The 15,953-nt window shown below is 37.3% G+C and overlaps 1 long non-coding RNA gene and 1 other non-coding gene across 2 annotated transcripts in view; both read left to right on the forward strand.

Moving 5' to 3' along the window:
- Positions 1-15,953, forward strand: part of LOC139184220 (uncharacterized) — a 1,143,978-nt gene that overhangs the window by 390,663 nt on the left and 737,362 nt on the right. The gene's annotated exons all lie outside the window — the stretch shown is intronic.
- LOC139184269 (U6 spliceosomal RNA) lies at positions 657-759 on the forward strand. The gene has a single exon (XR_011567861.1). It is a non-coding gene; the product is annotated as a U6 spliceosomal RNA (small nuclear RNA).

A 15,953-nucleotide genomic window follows, 5' to 3' on the forward strand; every position in this document is an offset into this window, starting at 1 on the left:
GGAGTAAGATTAGGGCATTTTCTAGGTTTGGTTTGTGATTTGTGAAGTTGGAATGTTCCAAGAGGGCCACAGCAGGGCACGTGTACCAACTTTATTATCAACCTGTCTGGATGTGGAGCTAACGGGAAAGGGGAAACTGAGGTTTAAAAGAAGTCAGTGGTATGCTTTCTTTGACAGCACATATACTAAAATGCATTCCCTAGTGGCTCAAACAGTAAAGATTCTGCCTACAATGCAGGAGACCCAGGTTCTAACCCTGGGTCAGGAAGATCCCCTGGAGAAGGAAATAGCAACCCATTCCAGTATTCTTGCCTGGAGAATCCCATGGACAGAGGAGCCTGGTTTGTCATAGCCCATGGGGTCACAAAGAGTCAGACACTACTAAGTGACTAACACTTTGATGCTGCTAAGTCACTTCAGTCGTGTCCGACTCTGTGCGACCCCATAGATGGCAGCCCACCAGGCTCTGCCATCCCTGGGATTCTCCAGGCAAGAACACTGGAGTGGGTTGCCATTTCCTTCTCCAATGTATGAAAGTGAAGAGTGAAAGTGAAGTCGCTCAGTCATGTCCGACCCTCAGCGACCCCATGGACTGCAGCCTACCAGGCTCCTCCGTCCACGGGATTCTCCAGGCAAGAGTACTGGAGTGGGGTGTCATTGCCTTCTCCAAACACTTTCATACTTCATACTAAAGTTAGAATATTAGCATGGCCCCAGCATAAGGATGACATGAAGATTCATGAAGTATTCCATTGTTTTGCTTGGGACTAGTAGATGCAAATCACTATATGTGGAATGAATAAACAACTAGCATGGGAAACTATATTCGATCTCTTATAATAAACCATTATAAAAAGAATATATGTATAACTGAATCACTTTGCTGTACAGCAGAAATTAACACATTATAAATCAACAGTACTTCAATTAAAAAAAAAAAGTCAGTAGTCTAATACCCAAAAATAGGGTCAAACTCTATTACATTGGTCTTTACCTGCTTGGTTAGAATGCCTAGGGGCTTCTTACTCCAGAAACCAGACAGCTTCCTCAGAGACTAAATGAAGATGAAGCAAGGGGTGCTAAGAAACCAGACTGACTAAACAAACTTGGAGAACAAATATTAAGGTCCCTGCCTTCCTTTCACGGCTGCATCCTGAGCTAAATGTGGGATCACACATAGAGGAGCAGTGTGGTGATGGACCTGCATGACTCTCAGATACAGCTTTCCTAAATGGCTGGAACCCTCTAGGTGTAAAAGATCTTTTCATTCTTCTAAAACTATGTGCTAGCAGAGTATCACTATTTGTAGGGCAGGAGCAATTATAAAACATTTATGATAGATTTCAAAATCAGGCCTTCATGTGTATTCATTCATTCATTCACATATTTTTTTTTCATTCATTTTTTTTTTTTTCCAGTGAATAAGAACCTATTTAGCAACTCAGGTACTTTCCCATATGCTATGGTACATCGAGAAGCAAGTTAAATCACTTGTTCCCATGGAGTTTGTTTTTGTGGGAGGTGACAGAGTTTTTTTTTTTTTTTAAGAAAAATTTCAGTTCTATTAAGTGCTATAAAGAATACTAGGTTCTATCTTAGCCTGGGGTGCCAAGGAAGGTGGATTTCGGGGGACTGATGGCTAGCCTGAAACCTGAAGCATCAGTCTAGAACGTCTTTAAAGAAGTTAATGCTTGGTGCAGGAGTTCCCATTTTTCAATTTTCGTGTTTAGCCAGCACTATATTTAATTGGCCAGATAGAAATAGGGCAGAAATTGAAAGTGGGCCTCTCTGCCTCTGTAATGAATTAAATAGTTTTCCATAGCATTAGCTGTAAATGACACTGCTGAACTCACAGTTTCTTTCCTGTTTGGGCTTCATTTAAACTTCTGAATGGTATTAAGAGGTTATTAGAGATTAATCTCCAATTAGGTATTCTGATAGCCCAAGAAATTGTCAAAGGGTCCCTCTGGCCATACTTTTTAGCATTAAAGAGATATTGAATTAATAATATTTTGCCATCTCTTCAGACCTTTAAACTCCTGTGACTAATGTCCAATCATTTAGCCCACTTAAACGGAATGTCACACTGTGAGCCTTCCATTCTGAATAGGTCACCATAGGCTAGAGCTCATTAATGTTGAGTGTCCATTTCAGAAGCTGCAGCAGTCACTCAGCCCCTATGTTTTAAGAAAATAAGTAGAAAATTGTTTTCTCCCAAATGGAAGGGTTATGAAGACAGTGCCATATGTCATTATTACTGTGACTAAAAAGTGTCATCGTAGTTCTATAGTGCTGTATAATGCTCCCACATAAGGCCATAAAATCATGTTGGGTTAGTGAGCGAGGCCTGTGGCACACTTCCCAGACCCTCTGGAGTGCTGTGGACTGAACAGGACAGCGTCCAAAGCCCAGCATCAGAAAGCAGGAGCAGCTGTGCAAGGCAATTGTGATTTATGTGGGATTCTCACCCACTGAAACAGGAGGTGAATGAATTGACCAAGTATCTGCAGTGAGAAGTTAAAGGCAAAGGTCAGGAGGGGATAACCCGCAAAGAATCTCCCTCATTGTGTTAATCTGAAAAGTTAAGAGCTCCTTTTCTTTCTCTCTTACACTTATTTTAAAGCTTACTTTTGTAGTAGACTATGAGAAGATACGTTATCACTTAGGGGTGTAGCTTTCAACTAATGTGTGTCTGTTCCTGGTCTCTGTAACTGCATTACATCCATTAGGCTAATGTGTAATCAATAATAATAAGACTTACCAAGGTGTAAATCATAGGGCTTGGCTAATTGTAATTTCTAAACTGGCATTTTCTAAGGAGGAAATATACAGTAGAACTCATTCATTGGTTTGGATTAGGTGACTTGTATAAACATCTGTTAACTTTGACTCTCAGTGTTTCTTCCTCCTTCTGGTAGAAGCTCCTCCATTTGATTTTCCTTTAGGGAACCATGGTCTTCCTTCAACCCCACTTTTCTGCAGTTTTCCTGGGACTGTCAATAGCAGTAACTCACCTTCCTGAGCCAAGAGTGGGTAGACATGTGACCCAAATTACACCAATAAGACTGCCCTTCTGCTGTGTTTAAATTTTAAGAAGAGACATAGGGATAGAAAATGGTTGGGCCTGATAAAACACTGTGAAAAGCTGAAGAGAATTCCTATGGGTTTCTTATTTCTTACATTGCTAAAGCAGTCCTAAATCCTGTTCTTATGAAGAGTTGGTTGTAAAGGATTCCCTTATTTGGGGAGCTATTCTATTTCCTTCCAATATATTCACTTTAAGCAAAATTAATTGTTTCTATTGTGGCTCAAGAACATTAACTAATACTATGACATCAAAACCTTCATCCAATGGATAAGCTAAAGAAATAATTGTTTGGACAAAAACATTAGGAATAGAGTAGATATAGGTGGTTGTATTATGTGGAAATGATGTGTTTGGTGGGGGTGGGACATTGAAAAAAAAGTAGTGGGGGATTTTGGATTTGGAAGGTTTTAAATACTAGACCCTGGAATTTGCTTTTTGGTATAGTACAAAGGAACAGAAAAAGGACAACCCAGTTTCTATACTATTCCCATGACATCCAAGACCTTGTGTCTCATAATATCTATGGATTTCAGTTATCATATCTATGAAGTGATGGAGGTGGGCTGGATGATCTGAAGATCTTGTTTAGTTCTTTGGTGATGTAATAACGTATTATTACTCTGCAAGCCATGGTGAAATGTTGAGCAGAAGAATGACCATATAAAAACCACGTTTTAGGATTAATGTAAAAAAATGACATTTCTGTAGTTAAACTTGAAATAGAATATCTGAATTCTTCATTACTCATTGTAATTTTAAAAACAAGTTTGCAAAATACCTAGACATTTAGAGCAAGACAACTACATGGGATTGCTAGATAAAGTCAAAGGCAAGTGAGTAAAAAAAAAGGCTGACCTAGCATGTTAAATGCAAATTTTATTAGAAATAACAAAAAATCATTTAAGAAAAGAAATTCTAATGGACATGAAAAAAATCAACAAACTTTAACAAAATTCCTTAAGCAGATATACATAATTTAAATGAATGATTGCCTAGTAAGCAAAAGTAAACTTATTTTGATTATTTGAAATGATTTTAAATCTACCTCATATCTGACAGTGTTGAAATGTTGAAATGGCATTTAAAAATGATTTAAACATGGAACTGATCTCTCAGTCTGAAAAATACTCTGTTACCAATACATTCTTTAACATATATTTGCCTATGAAATATAACACAGAGAAAATGCACAAAACAAAAATCAAAACAATGAATTATCATAAAGCCAGCATCCATGTGACTACCACTCAAATCAATAAATAGATTAGAATGTGCAATCTAAAAGCCTCTTCCTACATTCTCCCCATCACTACTTCTTCCATGTCTCCAAAGGAAACATCCTGACATTTACTACTATCGCTCCCCTGGTTTTACCATCTAATCCTGGGCTGGCTTTTCCTGTTCTTTTAATTTTGTCCTAATAGAAATATATGACTTCTTTCACTTATTGTAGTTGTGAGATCCATCATTGTTGTGGGAAGCTATATCTCATTCATTTTGCCAATTGTAATCACACTGGTTCAGTTGGTAAAAAATCCTCCTGCAATACAAGACTGCCTGTAATGCAGGAGACATGGGTTTGATTCCTGGGTCAGGAAGATCCCCTGGAGAAGGAAACGGCAATCCACTCCAGTATAAATACTGGGAGGTTCCCTGGACAGAGAAGCCTTTGTCCATGGGATTGTAAGAGTCCGACACAAGTTAGCAACTAAACCAGCACCACAAAATAATCCACATATGAATATGATACAATGTATTTATCTATTATAATATTAATGACTATGGGGATTATTTACATTATTGATTCTAAATCATACCACTCTTAGCTTTTGTATACATATTTCTTCAAGTTCATGTAGTTACATTTATATTGGGTGCTTTTTATAGAATGGAGTTTCTGGCAATGGGATACACGTTAGCAGTTATATGTCCATTTTAACAGATAATATAAAAACATTTTCTAAGAGGTTGTAGCAATTTATACCCCAATCATTGTATAAGAATTTTTATTTATCCACATATTTGACAATGCTTGTGAAAGTATTTTTAATTTTAGCCAATCTTAGGCATATGAAGTATTATTTCACTGTGACTTTAATCTGTATAATCATAAGTAGTAAATTTAAATATTTTTATTTGCTTCTTGCATGTCTTTTTTTGTGAAATGTCCATTCATAACTAATTTCTTGCATCTTTGGCCAGATAACTTTCATTAGTTTTGGAAGGTTTACAGCTATTATCTGTTCACATATGATGGCTGCCTTTTTCTCTTTCTAAATATTCTTTTCTTACTATAATTATACGGCTGTTACCCTCCTTGTACTTTCTTCCGTAAAGCTCTCTGCTTCATTCATTACTCTCATTATTCATCTAGTTCACTAAGTATCTTGTCATTTCTGTTTAACTTGTTGTTAATCTCATCAGTGCATTCTTCATTTTGATTACTGTATTTTTATATCCTGAAATTTTCACCAGTGGTTTTTTTTTTTTTTCAATTTCTGTTATTGTTGTTGCTGTTGCTGCTGTTGTTGTTCAGTCACTAAGTCTTGTCTTACTCTTTGCAACCCCATCAACTGCAGCATGCCAGGCTTCTCTATCTATCACTATCTCCCTAGGTTTGATCAAACTATGTTGATTGAGTCACTAATGCCATCTGACCAACTCATCCTCTGTTGCCCCCTACTCCTCTTGCCTTCAATTTTCCCAGCATCAGGGTCTTTTCCAATGAGTCAGTTCTTTGCATCAGGTGGCCAAAGTATTAGAGCTTCAGCATCAGTTCTTCCAAAGAATATTAAGGGTTGATTTCCTTTAGGATTGACTGGTTTGAACTACTTGCTGTCTAAGGAACTCTCAAGAGTCTTCTCCAGCACCACAGTTCAAAAGCATCAATTCTTTGGCTCTCAGCCTTCTTTATGGTCCAATTCTCACACCCATACATGACTGCTGGAAAAAGCATAGCTTTGACTGTACAGACCTTGGTCGGCAAAGTAATGTCTCTGCTTTTAATACACTATCTAGGTTTGTAATAGCTAGTCTTCCAAAGACCAAGCATCTTTTAATTTCATGGCTGTAGTCACCGTCTGCATTGATTCTGGAGCCCAAGAAAGTGAAACGCAACTCTATTTCCACATATTCTTCATCTATTGGCCATGAAGTGATAGAACTGGATTCCATGATCTTCATTTTTTGAATGTTGTTTTAAGCCAGCTTTTTTTCTTTCACCTTTATCAAGAGGCTCTTTAGTTCCTCTTCATTTCTGCCATTAAAGTGGTATCATTTGCATATCTGAGGTTGTTGCTCTTTCTCCCAGCAATCTTGATTCCAGTGTGTGATTCATCCAGCCCAACAGTTTTCATAATGTCCTCTGCATATAAGTTAAATAAGCAGGGTGACAATATAGAGCCATGATACTCCTTTTCCAAGTTTGAACCATTCTGTTGTTCCATGTTTGGTTCTAACTGTTGCTTCTTGTCCTGCATACAGGTTTCTCAGATAAGGTGATCTGGTATCTCCATCTCTTTAAGAATATTCTACAGTTTGCTGTGATCCACATAATCAAAGGCTTTAGCATAATCAATGGAGCACAAGTAGATTATTTTTGGTAATTCCCTTGCTTTTTCTATGATCCAGCATATGTTGGCAATTTGTTCTCTGGTTTCCAAATCCAGAGATTTAGAAGGTTTCTAAATCCTTTCTAAATTCTAAAGACTTTTCTAAATCCAGGTTGAACATCTAGAAGTTCTTGGTTCATGTACTACCGAAGCCTAGCTTGAAGGATTTTGAGCATAACCTTGCTGGCATGTGCAATGAGTGCAATTGTATGGTATGTGACATACTTTGGCATAGCCTTTCTTTGGGATTGGAAAGAAAACTAATTTTTCCAGTCCTGTGGCCATTGCTGAGTTTTCCAAACTTGCTGGCTTAATGAGTGCAGCGCTTTAACAGCATCATCTTTTAGGATTTGAAATAGTTCAGCTGAAATTCCATCAGCTCCACTAGCTTTGTTCATAGTAATGCTTCCAAAGGCCCACTTGACTCACTCTCCAGGATGTCTGGTTCTAAGTGAGTGATCTGCCAATATTCTGCCACTTGTATTCATCCTATTTAACATAATAAAGTGGCTATTTTTAAATCTATGAGTGGTCACTCTAGTGTCTCGATCATCAGTAGATCTGTATTTTTATTGTTTCTTCTGATTTTGTTCATATTTTTTGTCTCCTATTATGCCTGGTTATTTTTTTTATTGTTGGGCCTTGTTTTCCAGAATTATTTGCAGAAACAATTTAAGGTATCTGATATTATTATCCTTTTCCACTCAGGATATAGATTTTCTAATCTGTAAGAAATAAGTCTTAGTTTCAGCTCATTTGGGGATGAGTTATAAGTCCCTGAAAAGGACCTGCCTGTTACTCTTTTAAACTTAACCCTACAACGCAGCATTTCCATATCTATCCCCAAAGCAAGGGTGATTCTGTAGTTTTCCTCTACCTGCTACCTTAGACACCAATAATGTCCACTTAACCCAATAGGGCTGTAAAAATCATGATCAGTCTATGGCTGTCTGCCATAGAACTGGCATGCATGCATGCTCAGTTGTGTCCAACTCTTTGCAACCCCATGGACTGTAGCCCACTAGGTTCCTCTGTCCATGGGATTTTCCAGGCAAGAATACTATAATGTGTTGTCATTTCCTCCTGCAGGGGATTTTTCTGACCCAGAGACTCAGGAGTCTCCTGTGGCTCTTGCATTGGCAAGTGGGTTCTTTACCACTGAGCCACCTGGGTAGCCCCACAGAACTGGCAAACAATTAAAAAAAAAATGTGGCCTCCAAGTCCAAGTTTACCTCTTTGAGCCTCTATCTTCCCGGCCTCAGCAATTTTAAAATCGGAGAAGGCAATGGCACCCCACTCCAGTACTCTTGCCTGGAAAATCCCATGGACAGAGGAGCCTGGTAGGCTGCAGTCCATGGGGTCGCTAAGAGTCAGACACGACTGAGTGACTTCCCTTTCACTTTTCACTTTCATGCATTGGAGAAGGAAATGGCAACCCACTCCAGTGTTCTTGCCTGGAGAATTCCAGGGACGGGGGAGCCCGGTGGGCTGCCGTCTGTGGGGTCACACAGAGTCAGACACAACTAAAGTGGCTTGGCAATTTTAAAATAGATATGTATATATGTTAAATATTATAAATATGTATGTATATTTTATTCAGAGGACAGCTTTTCTAAATAGTTAATAAACCATTTCTGGAAGTGAAAGTCTCTTGTTGGGTTCATTCCATTGTCTATCATACTACTATATTTTTAATTTCAGAAAAAAATCTTTGATTAACTTATTAAACATTCTACTAAGTATATCTATTTCATTCATTCATCCCATTCCATTTATATTAACATCTAAACATCATAGCTCATAATTTGTAGCTTACTATAATTTAACCTTAATCTTCTTTTCCAACTTTATATAATGTCATTCTCAACCCCTTGCATTATTATTCTAGAGCTAGGGAGCTACATTTTTCCCTAGTGACAAGGGACAGTCTAATGTTCTCTTGCTATTAACTCATGCTGTTTCTCCTGTCAGAGTGTGCTTTCATTGTTTGGTGGTAAAATCCTATTCATCTGTTTAGACAGCTTTTAAGTCGACTCTTTTGTGAATGCACTTCCTAAACCCAGCTCAAACACAGACAGTAAAATACACAGCAGACCTGATCCTTCCCTCCTCAGTTTCTAACATGAATTCCCATGTACCTTACAAGTGAACCACCCTAACCAATTTCCTGAATGCACCCTATTTCCATACCTTCATGCCCTTGCTCAGAACAAACTCTTTGCTTAAGAAGGTCCAACCCATACCTCAAAAAGACCCTATTTTTCTTTTTCTTTATTTCCCACAAGAACTAAGTTAATACATCGTTTGCATAGCACTTTGTCCATACCTCAATTTTCGTAGATCCTAGTCATAGTAGTCATTGTGCTTATTTTCTGAATTATTGGTCAGATGCTTTTCTTCCTTAGTTCATTTCAGTTCAATCACTCAGTCATGTCCGACTCCTTGCAACCCCATGGACTGCAGCACACCAGGCTTCCCTGTCCATCACCAACTCCTGGAGCTTGCTCAAACTCATGTCCATTGAGTCAGTGATGCCATCCAACCATCTCATCCTCTGTTGTCCCCTTCCCCTTCAATCTTTCCCAGCATCAGGGTCTTTTCCAATGAGTCAGTTCTTTGCATCAGGTGGCCAAAGTATTGGAGCTTCACCTTCAACATCAGTCCTTCCCAATGAACACCCAGGACTGATCTCCTTTAGGATGGACTGGTTGGATCTCCTTGCAATCCAAGGGACTTTCAAGAGTCTTCTCCAACACCACAGTTCAAAAGCATCAATTCTTCAGTGCTCAGCTTTCTTTACAGTCCAACTCTCACATCCATTAATGACTACTGGAAAAACCATAGCTTTGATTAGATGTACCTTTGTCAGCAAAGTAATGTTTCTGCTTTTTAATATGCTGTCTAGGTTGGTCATAACTTAATTTCCAAGGAGCAAGCATCTTTTAATTTTATTGCCAAAGTCACCATCTGCAGTGATTTTGGAGCCCAAGAAAATAAGTCTGTCACTGTTCCATTCCTTCCCCATCTATTTGCCATGAAGTGATGGGACCAGATGCCATTATCTTCTTTTTTTGAATGTTGAGTTTTAAGCCAACTTTTTCACTTTCCTCTTTCACCTTCATCAAGAGGCTCTTTAGTTCCTCCTCACTTTCTGCCCCAAGGGTGGTGTCATCCAGATATCTGAGGTTATTGATATTTCTCCCAGCAGTCTTGATTCCAGCTTGTGTTTCCTCCAGTCCAGCATTTCACATGATGTACTCTGCATATAAGTTAAATAAGCAGGGTGACAATATACAGCCTTGACATGCTCCTTTCCCAATTTGGAACCAGTCCGTTGTTTCATGTCCGGTTCTAACTGTTGCATCTTGACCTGCACACAGATTTCTCAGGAGGCAGGTAAGATGGTCTGGTATTCCTATCTCTTTCAGAATTTTCCACAGTTTGTTGTCATCTACACAGTCAAAGGCTCTGGTGTAGTCAAAAAAGCAGAAGTAGATGTTTTTCTGGAATCCTCTTGCTTTTTCTATGCTAACAGATGTTGGCAATTTGATCTTTGTTCCTCTGCCTTTTCCTAATCCAGGTTAAACATCTGGAAATTCATGGTTCACATACTGTTGAAAACTGGCTTAGAGAATTTTGAGCATTACTTTGCTAGCTTGTGAGATGAGTGCAATTTTGCAGTCGTTTGAGCATTCTTTGGCATGGCTTGGAATGAAAACTGACCTTTTCCAGTCCTGTGGCCACTGCTGAGTTTTCCAGATTTGCTGGCATGTTGAGTGCAGCACTTTCACAGCATCCTCTTTTAGTAATTGAAATAGCTCAACTGGAATTCCATCACCTCCACTAGCTTTGTTCATAGTGATGCTTCCTAAGGCCCACTTGACTTCCCATTCCAGGATGTCTGGCTCCAGGTGAGTGATCACACGATCGTGGTTATCTGGGTCATGAAGATCTTTTTAGTACAATTCTTCTGTGTATTCTTGCCCCCTCTTCTTAATATCTTCTGCTTCTGTTAGGTCCGTACCATTGCTGTCCTTTATTGAACACATCTTTGCATGAAATATTCCCTTGGTATGTCTAATTTTCTTGAAGAGATCTCTAGTCTTCCCTGTTCTATTGTTTTCCTTCATCTCTTTACGTTGATCACTGAGGAAGCCTTTCCTATCTCTTTGTGCTGTTCTTCAGAGCTCTGCATTCAAATGGGTGTATCTTTCCTTTCCTCCTTTGCCTTTAGCTTCTCATCTTTTCTCAGCTATTTGTAAGGCCTCCTCGGATAATCTCAGATTATCTTCCTCAGCTTTTCTAACTCAGATTATCTCTTTTTTATCTTTTTGTTTTGCCTCAGATTCAAAATAGTAATTGATGTACTCCTAATATGCAGCACTTAATATCTGGTTGATACAAGGAAAAATGCATATAGTGTGTCTCCACTTCACTAGTTGTGAAATAGTTTTCCACAAATGGATTCAGAAATTCAGTTTATATAATGGGCCCAAAGTTCAGCTCGTCATATTTTTTTAATTTGTCATGATAATAGAGGAAAAATAGCAGGAATTAATAAAAGCCAGGCACAATTCCAAACCTCATTTAACTAGTATTTTTTCTTGCTTCCACCAAAGTGTGACTAACAAATAGAATGATGCTTTATTCTCTCCATTTGGGTTTTACTTGTTAACGTAGAGTGGAGATTTTATTGAGCTGTGAAATTGTTGAAAGCACTCATCTCCAAACATTAGTGGACTTAAGAATCAACTGGGAAAATTGTTAATATTGCAGATTTATGACCCTGAGTGTCTGGTTCAATAGGGCAGTGTTGGAAACTAGGAATAAGCATTTTATTCAGCACCTCATGTAATTCTACTTCAAGAATTCTGCTATCATTGTTAATAATAGTCTGGTTTCTATGCAGTTATTGGTCTAGAAGTAAAGCAAACTATTGGGCATACACATAAAGTCTAAATAATAAAATGCTGAATTCTAGAAAGCTGACTAGAAGCTGTCTTAGCTATATTACATCAGACACAGTGAATGAAATGAAACTCTATTTTTCAATATCTAATAGCAACCAAAGCGGCATAAATACCAGGCAACAGTAGTGGAGGCAGGGAATTTATCAATTGCCTTAGAAACCAATTACATATTGCTTAATAAAAACAACAAGTCAGAGGGAGAGACAAACTTAAATTAAGAACATATGTTATCCTGAAAGATATTTCTCTGGGCTAACATCTACCCTAATCCCCACAAATACTTTACTTCTAATCATCCCCCTGTCTTTTTTATCTGCCTGTCATTCTTGTAAATGGTGATACTTAACTAAGATTTTAATCTGGCAACTGTTGTTTGACAGACCATGAATTTGTTTGCAGAATAGATGGATTAAATGCAGACTAGAGATGTTGATGGACTCATAGGAATTTATTAATGTATTTAAGAAATATTGTCCACCCAAATAAATAAATTACTTTAGTGCTTTGAAAATGTCTGTGGTTCAGTTTGTAATAGTGGTATGTCAGCACTTTTTGACAGATGGCCCCTCAAATTTATGACTTTGATGGACAAATTTGGATAGAACAATAACAACAACAACACATGCACACACACACATTTGCAAGTATGGCCTGACCACCCCTTCTATCTAAAAGGAGAAAATATGTTATATTTTTAAACTTATGAGCATTAGTATCCAATAGCACTTCTGTTCTCTTTTTTTCAGCTCTTTATAGTGCTACTTTCAAACTATACCTGCCATTTGTATTAGGAGCATATGTCAATATTTGGAAAGAGTATCATGTTAAAGTACGAGCCCGGCTCATATGCTGTATATGTGAAGTTGTTAGTGTATTCTGACTTTTTGAATCCACCAAGTAAGTTGGCCAAGATGGAAATATTAATTGGAATATATGGGTGCATTCTGATTTCATGGTATATCCATAGAAATGGCATGATTAGCCAAGAAAGCATATTTAGGATACATATGTTTTAATTATGAAATATGACTCTCTTTGGATGTCGGTTTTTGGCTCAGTTTATTATTTTAGTTACTTGAAACTAATAATTAGCATATATAGATGTTAAGTGTTTTAATCTGGAACATTTATTTTCTATTTTTAGTGGTTTATCATAAATTAAATGCAAAAGGGGATCAAGAAAAGAAAAAGAAAAGGTTTGTGGACATGTTATATTTTATTGATGTAAATACCAAACTCCTAGTTCTTCATGGAAATTATTTTCTTTATTTCCAACATTCAGTGTTTAATCAGTAAGAAGTAGAGGGACAGTTTTAATTGTAATATTCTTTCCCCCCAAATCCAGGTAAATACACATCAAAAAGTGAAAGCTAGAGCATGTTTTTTATTTATTTTGTTAGGGCTTATTTGGGAACTAAATTTATTTTTACTAACAACAGTGAAAAATAAAGTGCCGGGGGGCACAAGAGAGAAAGATTGAATGTAGAATTGAAAATCTAACAGAAATACTTGAGAATTTCAGACAAGCCTCAAAATCTGTGGGAACTTCCAAGAATGATTTGGTTTACATATAACTATAATAGGCTTACTTTTCAGGGGCAGATATAAGTATATTTCAAATCAGAGGTCATATTAAAAGTAAAATTTGCACTGGTATTTATTTAGTTATCAGAGCTGTATTAGGATGAAAAGAATGACATTTATTGTTCCCCGCTATGTACCCTGAAAACCTGTCTTTATAATCATGACAGGTGACACAATCACACTTTATACAGGACAGGCTGCAATGTATACAGCCCCTAACTTGAGATATGATGTTCTTTATTTTTTTTTTAAATGAGGAATATTCTGAAGGATAAGACTTATTTTTGTATTGTGTCTGTCAACTCATTCCTGAACACAAGTGTTCTTTCTTCTCCTTTATGTTTCTGTCCTACTATATTAAAAGATTGATGTAGGTAATAAACCTGACCTACTTCCTGGGTTTAAAACTGCATCTGTTGGTGACTTACTAAAGAATTTGATCTCTGATGAGCTAATCAAGGCTCAGACTGTCACTCCAGTAGGGTGTACTTGGAATTGTAAAATTGTTTCACCCTATTATGTGTAAATTGGAATAAAAAGATACTAGCCCACTGTCAGCACAAATGCTTCTAGAGTTTTTCCTGAAGAAACTGATCTCTTCCTAAGAGCCAACATCAAAGTGAAGAACAGGACACCGAGAGTACCATTATCCACCTACTCTTTCTTACAGAATACATGCATAGACCATATTTAAGCCCCAATGGTAAGAAACATGGGAAAGCATGTATGATTTTTAAAAAACAGGTACATCTAGTTTATAGTCAGCAGCTTTAAGGAAGAAAAACAATGCTTTAATTGGCTATTTTGGATTTATGACACCTATCACTTCTTAAACAGAATGAAGGTCCCATTGAAGTGTATTTTTTATTTTTTTATCACTTATTAAATAAAATATCAGTGGACTAACTGGGATGCTGGCTAGGCTGGATCCTGAACCATGATCAAAATTAATCATGCAGTCTGGAATGTAGTGACAAGTGTTCTAATGCCACATTGAAAACGGCAGCATCTGCTTAATAGCATGAGCCCATTCAACGTTGATGGATAATAGCACTGAGAGAGAAAATGGTTTTTGGGTTGTTTTTTTTTTTTGCCCTGAAAGCGAAATAAGTATCTATGTAATTAAGTCCAGGGAGAAAAAAATCATGAGCTTTAAAACTGGAGTAGTTTGGAAACTGTTAGCTTATATTATTAAAATTAAACTGTTAAACTGATTTTTTCTGTCTGAGAGAAGAAAGTAAAATTGTTAACTGTGGTTTTACAGGTTATAAATACTGCCTACATTTGATTCAGACTTCCTAAGTACCCATAGAGATATTTAAACAGCAAGCTACTATTTATGTTAGGCAAGATTCAGCTACTTATTCAAAATATGTCTCAAACTATTAACAAGGAGATAATTAACTTTCTGTTCTATCCTCTAATCTTGAATACATGTGTAGGTTACCTACTGGACAATGAATTGGATGCTTATTCTACAGAAAAAATTAAACTTCAGAAAGAAAAATGATTATCTTTTTTTTTTTTCTGTAAGCAGAAACAGTTCAAAATTGGGAATGTGTATCTTCACTATATAGTCTGTTCTGCTGAAACAACATACTCATTTCTAAAAATCATTTTGCTATGGAAAATCATAGAATAAAAACCAGAGGGTTCATGGGGGAAATGAGATTAGGCACAACACTGAAAAACTTCAATATTGGCTTATTTTATTATTATTATGCATTATTGATATTAAAAATACAGGAAACTAATATGAAATGGGTCACAAAGTTTGACAGATGTTAAATGATTTTAAAAAATGCATGTTTGCATGAAAAGATGGTACTTATCTCAGAAAGCTGCAGACATTTGTTCATGGAAATAGATATCAAAAGAGTTGCGGTTTAATATTCTGACATTCAAAGGAAAGCTGAAACACCACATTAGGACAGGTGTGGCTCATCTGAGTCAGTGAACTGAGGTGCCTGGTAGCTGTTTGAAGAGTATGTGTTTTGTGTATTCCTATGAAGCTAGGGTCAGCTAAGTGCAGATTCTGTATTCACGTTTTTCACCCACATGGAATAGCACAGGAGTAAACATGATTCACATTAATCTCATTGTTCCTTAATTGCATTTGACCAAATTTGCATTTCCAGACATGCTTATAGCAAAACTTATTCAACTGGATTCTGAGAAGATTTTAGATATAAACTATATGCACATTATGTCATAAAATTGTCATTAACCTGTCACATCAAAATTAGAATGTGGACAGAATATACTTCTGTCGAACATGCTTTTCCTTAAGCTGAAAAATGTTACTAGGCAAAGGTTTCTAAGAATTTTGCCTTTTTTCCTTCTCAAGTCCACTTATAGGCTATCCTATTTGAAGGAAACAATAGTTCAGTTCATTGGCTCAGCCATGTCCGACTCTTTGCAACCTCATAAACCGCAGCATGCCAGGCCTCCCTGTCCATCACCAGCTCCCGGAGTGCACCCAAACCCATGTCCATCGACTTGATGATGTCATCCAACCATCTCATCCTCTGTTGTCCCCTTCTCCTCCTGCCCTCAATCTTTCCCAGCATCAGGGTCTTTTCAAATGAGTCAACTCTTCACATGAGATGGCCAAAGTATTGGAGTTTCAGCTTCAAAATCAATCCTAACAATGAACACCCAGGACTGATCTCCTTTAGGATGGACTGGTTGGATCTCCTT

This window comes from Bos indicus, chromosome 7, assembly GCF_029378745.1.
Source record: "Bos indicus isolate NIAB-ARS_2022 breed Sahiwal x Tharparkar chromosome 7, NIAB-ARS_B.indTharparkar_mat_pri_1.0, whole genome shotgun sequence".
In the NCBI taxonomy this organism is placed as follows: Eukaryota; Metazoa; Chordata; class Mammalia; order Artiodactyla; family Bovidae; genus Bos; species Bos indicus.